This window comes from Cydia strobilella, chromosome 6, assembly GCF_947568885.1.
Source record: "Cydia strobilella chromosome 6, ilCydStro3.1, whole genome shotgun sequence".
In the NCBI taxonomy this organism is placed as follows: Eukaryota; Metazoa; Arthropoda; class Insecta; order Lepidoptera; family Tortricidae; genus Cydia; species Cydia strobilella.
The window spans coordinates 5,722,464-5,734,793 of record NC_086046.1 but is presented as its reverse complement, the minus strand read 5'-3'; the positions used below and the strand labels follow the sequence as shown (position 1 = coordinate 5,734,793).

The 12,330-nt window shown below is 37.0% G+C and overlaps 1 protein-coding gene across 2 annotated transcripts in view; it reads right to left on the bottom strand.

Annotated features, from left to right (window-relative positions):
- The window catches only part of LOC134742379 (probable tRNA (uracil-O(2)-)-methyltransferase), a 300,106-nt gene that overhangs the window by 144,859 nt on the left and 142,917 nt on the right, over positions 1-12,330 (bottom strand). The window lies entirely within an intron of this gene.

Genomic DNA, 12,330 nt, shown 5'->3' with positions numbered 1-12,330 from the left:
TTAACGTCGGATACCTTATTGATTGGTTGAATATAATACACGTTTTATTATGTTTCTTTCTCTTGGAGTGTTTTTACATTAAAAATCAAGAAATTCAAACGATACACGAAAATCGTGAATTTAAACCTCGGTTGTGCTGTATAAATAAATAAAAAGCTTTTATTTCAGGCATTTACCCATATTGCGTACAAAATTAAATACTACTTAAGAACTAATTGACATACGTATAGTGCAAAAACAAGCGTTCTCGAAAAAATGGACTCAAAATTCGGTTAGGATCCTTATCATACACAGACACGAGGTTAAACATGCTTAGAAGCTTACAGCAAGTGTTACAAAAACAACAGCGCCTGAAATAAATCTCGTAGCAATATTCGATTCCGTAAGTATGAAAAAATAGCATGTTTGTTTGTAGTCCACTCCCATTATGCCGGCACTCACCGAACAGACTAAACACATCGCCGAGTTATGATCGGCGTGTTTCATCTAATTAATGACTGAAGAGTTTGAACTGGCCGATATTGCGATTTCCGTTCTGCGATTACGTGAATAGCCATCCGCTCCGCTATGAATAAGTTACGCAAAAGTAGTTTCTGTAATAAGTGTTTATTTTCATATATGTAATATCAGCTGCCCTAATACTCGTATCTATGTTACGGGCGCTCCAATCTCTGGATTACCTATTCTTATGGCAATAGAATCGGTGACATGACTTTTATGTACATGTCAGTTGCATACATATTTGTGTAGTTGATTCTTGTCATGTTTACAGAGGGAAGAAAGTTTCATAATACATACTAAATAAGTCAACCCTTGGAACGCCACGATCGTTTACCTACTAGATCGAGTTCTCATAAATAAATAAATTATTATTATGGAACATTCTTGCACAAAACTAAACCCTCTGCAGTAAAGATCAATTGCTCATCACACGAATAAAAGCCATTACCGGGATTTAAACCCAGGATCGTCGGCTTCGTAGGCAGGTTTTTTTTTTCATACCAAGTCGGTGGCAATCAAGCATACGGCCCGCCTGATGGCAAGCAGTTACCGTAGCCTTTGGATCACTGCCGACTAGGCCAAACCGGTCGTCGTGGTCAATGCAACGTAATTTTTTTTTTTTCAGTTTTGTTAACATTAAAGATACCATGTGGTTGGTCAAACCCTCCTGTATGAAAGGAAGTTGCACAAGAACCACACATCGTTGAAATTACAATAGTTCAAATGTTTTTTTTCGTCGCTGAAATTTATTTTGCGCTGGCAGAATCACAACCTTCACTTGTCAATCACAACCGAACAATACCAGTAGATCAGAAAACAGTAGTTTACCCAACGTAATGTATACCTATATATAATGTAAATTCTATTTTTGGAAAAATCACGTTTACGTGCGCTGTTCAGGAAACGAAGAAATTGTGATGTTTGTTACGGGACTTACGGGCCAGTTGTAAATTCTCATAACTCGGGCATGTCAAAATGTTTGTCCGTTATTCCTGGGGCCTGTAATTTCATAGCTTACTGAGAAGAGAAGAACAATCATCTCTTGTGAGCCAGTTCAATTTATGGTATCAGTTTCATAGTTGTTACGGATCTTGAAGTTACGGTTACATTGGTTTGCATAAAGTTCCTAAACGCTCGCCTGTTAAGATACGAGAATAACATCTCTGCCGATAGCTAGGGGCTAGCATCCACTTGTAGAGATGGACAGTAAGCAATTAATAGTTATTTGTTTTACAAGGGGGCAAAGTTGTTTAACCGATCGGGCCAATATTGATACCCGAGCAAGCGAAAGATTCTAAAATTAAACCACGAGCGTAGCGTCGCGTCTCACGTATAGCGGCGTCTCTCTTGTTAGTCACAAATTTAGCAAAGTGTAATAAGCCCTTCTGAAACGATAATAATAATAATAATAGCCACGCTCTATTGGGATCGGTCTATCATCACTGACAGGACTATTGTAGCCAATAAGCCTGACATCGTGCTGATAGATCGAACGCAGCGCCGGGCAGTGCTCGTCGACGTCACCATCCCCCATGATGAGAATCTCGTGAAGGCCGAGAAGGACAAGTCCAGCAAGTACCTAGACTTGGCTCACGAGGTAACCGCCATGTGGAATGTTGACTCGACGATCATTGTTCCTATAGTCGTGTCAGCGAACGGTCTCATTGCGAAGAGTCTCGACCAACACCTAGAGAGACTCTCGCTGGGTGGTTGGATCAAGGGTCAGATGCAGAAGGCGGTGATCTTGGACACGGCGCGGATAGTCCGCCGGTTCCTCTCTCTGCGGCCCTGACCACCGGCAGCTTGGGCCCTGCCTCGCTGCTGGCGGCACCCTAGGTTAGGTTTTTTATAATGTGTTTATATGTATTTTGTATTGTTTTGTTAGTGTTTTATATTTTACTTTTATATACATATTATAAAAATCCTAACTTAAGAAAAAAGATTAATAAAGAGAAATAATAATAAGCCTCTTTATTTCCATAATGCACAATCAATACAGGTACATAATTGTATTTAACATGCATAACATAATTATTACATTTACACATTATTTATTAAATTGTTAATTGTTGTCTTACCATGATTAATTAATAAATAAAGTTTTGTTCCGTGCAGAAATTAAGTTAAGTTTCATTCTCTGTAAGTATGCATAAATTAAATTATTTTACCACTATAATAATAATGTTAAAGCTATACAGTAAATTATTAAAATTATTAAATTTTATACAATTAATTATTAAAATTATTAAGTGATCATTTTTGCAATATGGAGCCCTCAACGAGTAAAGGCCTCCTCCATTTTTCTCCACGTCTGTCTATCCTGTGCTTTTGTGATCCAGTCTTTGCCGGCTTTTCTTATAATTTCATCGATCCATTTTTCCCTCGCTTTTTCTTTTGGTTTGTTGGTCCTTGCCAAGTAGTTATTCTCTATGTCCATTTTTCTTTGTCCATGCGTGCTATGTGACCGGCCCATTTCCATTTATGTTTTCGAGAGTGTTCCAGTCTCCAGAGCATCTATTATTTTTGTGGTTTTTCTTATTTCAGTGTTTCTTTTTCTGTGTCCTTCTGAAACGATACTCGAACAATAAGAATAGGCATAGCTGGTTGCTACCTTACAGTGTTTTACTTTTGTCATTGTCCGTCTCCAATAATTTCCTGCCTTGTGTGGGTGTGGGCGCCGGCCTTAACAATTCGGTTAATGTTTGCTTGGGTTTAATTCCTTGTTGTACACGTAATGCCTTTATCGTTTGACGCGAGTTCGTTTTTAATTCAGTTCTCGGGTGCACATTTATGCAGGTGCCTATCTGGTTTATACTTCCGTAAGTAATTTAAATGTGATTTGATACGTATCCATTAGCAAATGAACTATCTGTCTATATAAGATCATCTATAAGACCTTACGATCACTTTTTTATTACTTTGAATAAAACATGTCTTGCAGTCGCATATTCTTGCTCAACAGAACATCCTCGCGCCTCGCGTATAGGTATCTTAAAAACCGGCCTAGTGCGAGTCGGACTTTCGCGCACCGAGGTTTCCGTACTTTTTAGTATTTGTTGTTATAGCGGCAACAGAATTACATCATCTGTGAAAATTTCAACTGTCTAGCTATCACGGTTCATGAGACACAGCCTGGTGACAGACAGACAGCGGAGTCTTAATAATAGGGTCCCGTTTTTACCCTTTGGGTACGGAACACTAAAAAGTATTTTTCCCCTCCCTAGCTCGGAAAGCCGTCTTTTATCCTTTAAAACAAGCGGGGAAAAACGCATTTTATCCACTAGTGGGGAAAGTAATTTGACCTTGGATGGAGCGTGTTTAAGTAGCTTGACAGATAACAAAACATAAAACGCTCATAATAATAGTTCGTTCGATATTAATTATCATTAAATAAATGGTTTGAGAATTTAATAAAAAAATACCAGATTTAGCTTTATTTAATGATTTTAAGTCATAAACCTTAAAATTCCATAATAAACGTTTGTTTTTTAATAATTATGTTAAATATAATTCTAAACACACAAGTTAAGTCGATGCAATTTCAAAACGCATCATTGACATTTCATACGTCAGAAATGTCAACAGTCAACAAAAATTTTACTTAAAAACTTCTCACGTAAAAGTACAGAATTTCCAGTTTTTTGTTATAATATCTTAAAAAAATAGTGATTCCAGTTGATGAAGATGATCTAACGCCTGTGGATGTTGCACTTTCCTCGCTATAGCGAGGGGAAAAGTTTTGTGTTACACACGGGTGCAAATGTATTTTACTTCTCGTGTGTTAAAACACTCGCGGGTAAAATACAATTTTGCACCCTTGTATAACAAATAACTATATATACTTTAGTGATAAAGTACCTATGGTTTTAGTACTTTACTAGTATTGAAGCAAATAAAGTGATAAAACTAAACGAGTTTGTACCGGAAATATCCAAATGTTCCTCAGTGGCACCAGCAATCTAAAATCGCTGGACCGTTTGGCGAACGACTTCCAAAATATATACGCTAATAATACATTTTCACGAGTCGTTAAAAATGTTGTAATTGGTGGAACCACCACTTCGCAACAATGTGTACCGTGTTTAAACCTTCATACATTTATAATGGATAATGGGCTAGTCATTACCATAAAGTTTACTATACTGTCCTAGAAGAAAAACGTCCTAAATGGTGTTTGAGCTTCGTATGTAGTTATTGCGAATTTCCTTACGACGTTAGAACACATGATAGAAACTGCCCAGATTCTCGACTGTCACCTGGAAATGGGGTGAACTGACAAACTGCAAACTATTTGCATGACCTAGTTAGCTAAACATAGCTCGAATACTTAATTAATCAATTTTAGAATAGAATAGAATAAAATAGAAAACGGTTATTGTAAAAAATCTACATACAGCACCATACAAGTTTAAAAAAGAAGAAGATCTTATACACTAACACGTAAAATTACAAGTAGCTTATACTAACATGCAATAATTACAATATTGATGCTGCTATGGAGGCTACAAATTGACACCACTCAGCATATGCTCTAACATATAGGTATATGCTACAGCGCTGGTCTTCCGTGGATTGGACTTTAGTATATTAGAGTACTATTCGTAGATCAATTTTACTCGTAATTCGTAATAGTTGGGTGCAGTCATGTGAAATGAAAACGGGTTTACACAAAGAGTACCAATATATATATAAGAGTGATAATATATATATTTTATTTATTTATATATATATATATATACATATACACGGTGTATATATATTTATTTATTTATTTATTTAATATTTATTTAGTACTATATATTTATGTATGCTAGTACATATTTATTTTATTGCATAATGCTATTGATGTATTTTAGTTATTCGTAGACGTTAATATTGTAGTTTTTTTTTTTTATATTATTGTACGTTCTGTAAGTTTGTCTATCTATCTAATTCGAATTTTCCACTCATTTACTCTAAGGTTAGCTGGAAGAAATCCCTTATAGGGATAAGCTCGCCTTTGTACCTAAATTTATATGAATTTCATGTTAACAATTTTTGTTTTGTACAATAAAGTGATTTACTACTACTACTACTAGTACCTGTATGAGTTTAAATGGCTCTTAGGCACTTTTGATCGCTACATGTATTGGCAAAAATGCATAGGTCGGTATGAAAATAGGTCACTTTTGCACTGACTAATGACTAGTACAGATCTCAAACGCAAGTGTTGAGTTGCCCCCTCAGTTGTCGCCTCGTCTGAACAATAGTTGTGTTAGGTTCGCTATAGGTAACGTGTTAAAAGCTATACTACCTAATTATAGTGTATTGACACGGATGACTAATTGATGTACACGTACGGGCAACCTGAAAGTCACCGTGTCGAATCGTGAACATAGTTGTATAACAGTAGCAGCTAGTTATCTTTGAAAAATCGTGAAAAATATAATGAATAACCATTACATTATACAGCCGGATTTTCTTATTAAGGTTTTGGAGTATGAGACTATGAACGAGCAAGCGAAAACATTGGTATCATATTTATAAAATCCATTTGACCTGGGGAGCATTTTTTATTTATAAGTTTTATAAGTTTAGTTTAGTTTTATATTAGTTAGTTTATTTCATTTTTATTTTTAAATTTACCGTCCCGGAGAAGGACATAGGATAGTTTTTATTCCGAAAATCATTCCTAAGAGGGTCAAAAGCGGGGTGGAATTGAGATAATTAACGAAATGCCTGGTAATTTGTGTATTAAAGCATATGCTCAAATTGAATGATTGCTTATTAGACTTTATCCAGGCGCTATTCTTACTCTAGTTGCGTCGCGATAGACGAAGTCGCGGGCAAAAGCTAGTGTAAATATATCGACGTCCTGAAGATAGGGACTAAATATGAAAATATTTCAAGAGTATTATACACTTGAAATATTTTCTTTTATTTATAAGAAAAGTTCATTTAAAACATTTGACGACCGGTCTGGCCTAGTGGGTAGTGACCCTGCCTGTTAAGCCGATGGTCCTGGGTTCGAATCCCGGTAAGGGCATTTATTTGTGTGATGAGCACAGATATTTGTTCTTGAATCATGGGTGTTTTCTATGTATTTAAGTATTTATATATTATATATATAATTGTCTGAGTACCCATAACAGAAGCCTCCTTGGGCTTACCGTGGGACTTAGTCAATCTGTGAAAGAATGTCCTATAAAAAATAAAAATAAATAAAAAATAAATCGTATATTATTGTCCCATATGAAGCTCAATTTGGGAATGACATTTTAGATAGATAGATAGAATGGCGCTTTAGATAAAGGTAGACTTGCTGCACAGCCTCACCCTATGTATGAAGAGAATCGAAGTTCAATGACTCTTAAAAATGTCTCAGATCGCCCGAAAGCCCGCCTGCAGCGGAAGCCACGAATATCTGCATTCCAGACGAAACAAGTTAACGCACGATAACTGCTGATGTATTAACGACAAAACGTCAGCAACTATTTCTTGCATACTGTCGCGTCGCGCATTATTAAAAATCGATATATGTCGTTATCTACACGACCGATTATAAATTGATTACAATCGCTTGTGGACACGATGGCCCAGCGTTGGACTAGCGAGATGGCCATGTGATGGTTGAGAGTACGCATTATGGAAAGGGCCACATGTAGATGCGTACGCACCATCGCTGGCCCACTACCTTTGATGTGCGGAGGAAAAACCGACACCGTGGCCATCCCGCTGCCATCCCGTCGCGCCATAAGCCATCCGACACCACTACAATACCCTATCTACACGCTGACTCATCTTAGTGGGCCAGTATAATGATATGCCTCACTTTTTGTAAGTATTTGACACATAGTGTCTTCAGTCTTCCGACGTGACCCGTCAAATAAACATGAATTTGACACATTTAATTATTTGAATTTATCAATAAATCAACCTCGAATTACTCTGATTTAGCGCCACTTGCACCATCCCACTAACCCGGGGTTAAGCGGTTAAACCGTTAACCCAGTGTCAAATTGTACTGGTAACCATGGTAACTCCAGGTTTAACCGGTTAACCCCGGGTAAGTGGAATGGTGCAAGTGGGCCTTATTGATATCGGAAACGTTAAGCAAGTCCTATGACAAAACTGATGTGCTTTTTCGTGGACCGTGACCGTACCAAAATGTTCTAAATACAAAATGCAATTAGGTACATAACTTGTCATTATGTTGACGCACGCCCCGGTGGGCGCAGGCGCAGGGATCGCAGCAACCAATGAGGATATAATAAGATAGAGCGGTACTGTCATAGTAAATTTTGTAACCACTGTAAATTCACTGCCATCTATCGACATACTTTAAAACTAAAAATGAAGATTTAAAAAAATACGTTAAAATGTATTTAAATATGGATAAATTATTTTTTTATTTGCATTAATTATTTTTATATGATTTTGACCTATGTTCTTTCACTGGTATGCGTTAAAATTATAAATAACAAACGAAACAGTCAACGCCCTCTATACGAGTGTAGGCCAAAACTAGTGGCGCCATCTGATCGAGAGTCAAATTTTCGTAAATTTCGAGGCACGTTTTTTCCTTAGACTGTATCCATCTATTACGGAGTTATATCTTTGCAGCAACTAAACGCGCCGTCCTTCCCTTGTCTCAACCGAGACCTATTGTTCTCTACGTCTGCCGCCTGAAAAATCTACTCTATTTAATTTCTTTGGCAGCTGCCCCGTCAAGTATATTTTCATTTCGTCCCCGCGTGGGCCGCCCGCTCCTATAGCAGGTGACTGACGTTGATTTTTATTGCGTGCACGATCCGATATCGTATTGTTTTATTGGCATTTGCCATGTAAAATAGAATGTGTACGCAATCCTAGGCCGTCAGAAGACATTGGGAAGATTTAAAATCTATAAAAGCATTAAACAATGGGTAATCTGGCGTACTGTTCGAAGTCACTAAGCCTCTGAGCTCTGATGATATTTCTGTTTGGTTAATATCGTTAGTGATTTTACGGCTATTTAGAGATGGGTTTCGTCGATCAGTGAATTAATGCATTCTGTGAACTGCTTTCATGTACCTACGTTGCAAGTGTTGCAACACAATGCTTTGGTTATCAGGCTAGTTGATGTTTCAAATAATCTTGTTTTAGACAAGTTAATTTCAATCTCTGAAATAGACTATATATATAGTCAATAGAAAAAGGCGCGAAATTCAAATTTTCTATGGGAGGATAACCCTTCGCGCCTACATTTTCTATGGGACGATAACCCTTCGCGCCTACATTTTTTAAATTTGCCTTCTACTGACAAGGTTTAGTTGACCAACTATACCTATATTTTAAAACCAATAATATTTCCCTTAAGAAATAACTAACCGAATTGAGAGATTGACAACTGTGCGCTTTTGTAGCATCTCTTACGAGAAATATGTTATTTGTATGTAGTTGGAACACCTCGAGGTTTAGTTTGGTACAGTCAACATCAAAAGTAACTGATCAGACTACGCGTTAAAAGTATGTATCTCTATATTCTCTAATGAAATATCTTATGGGGCGCTGTAGGCCGAGCACATGATTGACGCGACAGTATTTCGCCGCGAGATAGGCTACCCGTCTTTTACTAACTGTATGAATTAAAGGGGGAAGGGTTGTGTATGTTGCGGCGAGATACTCTCGCGCCAATCATGTGCTAGCCCGGCAGGTTTATATATATAAAATTAAACATGTTTTGAAAAATTAAAAAGTTTATTGTGTAAAACACGAATTTAGCAATTGTTTTACTACACAACACTTGTTTTATTTTATATAGGTAATTAATTAAATTGTACAGAGCTACTCCAGCTTTTATCATTCATTCATTCTTTTAAAATTATGGCTCAGTCCAGTGGGACTATTTCGCCAGTTCTGGGATAATTTTTTATCATGTGAACCGATTTCAACAATTTTTGTGTTATTTGAAAGAAGGTGGTTTTGGTGTAATCTCATAGATATTTCAAGTATAATAAACACCCGCAAAGGGGCTTAAATTGCAAATTACAAAATGTTTTTTGATAATAAAAAAAAGTATTCAAGATAGTGTGACTATATTTTTCCTGTACCTAGTATTTATAATAATGTTCTTATTGTGTAAAAATTTCATAATTTTTGGTTGGTAAACTTCGGAGATAGGGGGGGAATGGTATTTTTTAGAATCATTTATTCATCAATTGTTACTCAATTAATTAATTTTTTAAGTCAATTTATTTTACTATGAAAAAAAAATTGTTTTGTAATATTCCGTTTGAGCTCTTTCAAATGATGTCCCACTCGTCCTAGCAACTAGACTTTGAAATTTTGCCCCCTTTATATTGGGCATTTTCCATAATTAATAAAAAAAATATAAAAAAATGATAGGTACTTTCAATGTGTTTGGGTTAGCGTTCTTCATGACTATTCCAAATTTCAAATCGATAGCTTAATTAGTTCTCGAGATATTTAGCAATGTGACAGACAGACAGACGGACGGACAGACAGACAGACTTACAGAGTCGCACCATAAGGGTTCCTTTTGTACCTTTTTGGTACGGAACCCTAAAAAATATAATTACCTATTGTTGGGATATTGCCGGGTTGATGATGAAAATTTTACTTGTACCAATATCTTAACTTTGTTCGTTTGTTACAAACATAATACCCTGCCTGCCTGTTGTTACCTAATGTAATGTGTGTTCTTTAGCTGTATTCTTTTTTCATTATGTGGTGCACAATAAAGAATATATTATTATTATAATAAGTAATAACAACCAATTTACAATAAATATTCCAAGACGTCTTCACAATAACTTGTTCGTACTCGAACTGGCCGCTTGGCACTTCCATACCCGTCTTTTTATAACAATTCAAAATGGCGGGAACCAGTGACAAGGAAGAATCAATTGATACTCTGTTATAAGCTATTCATAAATAATAGTAAGAATGATCAAAATATAACATACATACATACATATAATCACGCCTATTTCCCGGAGGGGTAGGCAGAGACCACGGATTTCCACTTGCTACGATCCTGACATACCTCTTTCGCTTCCTTCACTTTCATAACATTCCTCATACACGCTCGCCGGTTTAGGGTGCTCTTGACCTGGCGTTTCTTCAGGATTTCCCCGATCTGATCAGAGAAAGTCCGCCGAGGTCTGCCCCTTCCAACTCCCGTTTCTACCTCTCCCTTATACACTCTCTTTGTTAGCCTTCTTTCACTCATTCTTTCCAGGTGTCCAAACCATCTAAACATACCTTTCTCAATTTTTGTCACTACATCTTCGCTCAGTCCACACTTTTCCCTTATCACACTGTTCCTAATTCTATCTTGTAATCTCACACCACACACACTTCTCAACGCTCTCATTTCCACTGCATTCACTTGGCTCTGATGCCTCTTCTGCCATACCCAACTTTCGCTACCATACATAAGTGTAGGCACCAGCACCCCTCTATGCACAGCCAACCGTGCCTTTTGCGACACCTTCTGGCTGCTCATAAAAGCGTTAAGTGCCCCATTCACGCGATTCAAAATATAAGCTATTAATAAATGGGATGTTTGAGTTGCCCTTTTAACATTCTCTAATATAATAAGCTTAATAAAAAGATATAAGTTCCTGTATGTAGAACAATTAGGCTGTGACAGATACTTTAGAAGGCGAACTGTGGAGATGTATATCTCTATTTAGAAAAGATGTGATTCTAATATAGTCGACGGTCGACGTCATATATGTTTACAGTTTTTGCCTTTATGTTTTTTTGTTTATGTTTTCGCCTTTTTACAAAGGAGCAAGGTGCACACATATATTTGACGTCTACTGTATCTTCACGGGAATAAAGTCATGAGGATGACAAAAGTTCACATAAACCCAATTGCGACTCGTCGTCTTACCACATCGCACGCGTCATTGCATAAAGCCGTTTACCTTTACAAAAGTTCACATAAATCCAATTGCGACTCGTCGTCTTACCACATCGCACGCGTCATTGCATAAAGCCGTTTACCTTTACAAAAGTTCACATAAATCCAATTGCGACTCGTCGTCTTACCACATCGCACGCGTCATTGCATAAAGCCGTTTACCTTTACAAAAGTTCACATAAATCCAATTGCGACTCGTCGTCTTACCACATCGCACGCGTCATTGCATAAAGCCGTTTACATATTGCAAACGTAATGGTTGATCTGAAAAAATCGTAATAAGAAATGCGGTGACGCATGCTCGTCTACTCGTCTGTCAATTAGTTCCCAGAATAATACATAGCCAAGAATCGTACAATTTATATGTACCTAAAGGGGCCCACTGACTATCAGTCCGCCGGACGATATCGGCCTGTCAGTTGTTCGGAACTGTCAAATTTTTGTTCTACCTGACAGGTCGATATCGTCCGGCGGACTGATAGTCAGTGGGCACCTTATAGGGGAACACGACTATAGATACCTACTGGTCCATCTGATCTGAGTCGGTATAGTGACAGGCGAAATTGTCGTTATCTGCCTCTGTTCCCATACATTCAAATTCAAATAATTTATTTCAGAATAAAAATTCCATATATAATTGCATTTACATTTAAAATATATATCTGCATATTCGTGCGATAGTGATGCACATAGACGAACGAACGAAATTGTTCGCGGGAGGAACTCTGTATTAGTTTATCTCCAATAATAGTCGTTAAGTACAAATCACGTGTGTAATGTAAGGTATTGGGGTAAAGTTCGGAATGTTTTTCGACGAGCTGATAAGCCTTGGGGGTTATTTTTTGCTTTACTCTTGTAAGGATTTTTGGAAAACTAATGTAGGTAGTAGGTACTTAACATACATTTTTTTTAAATAT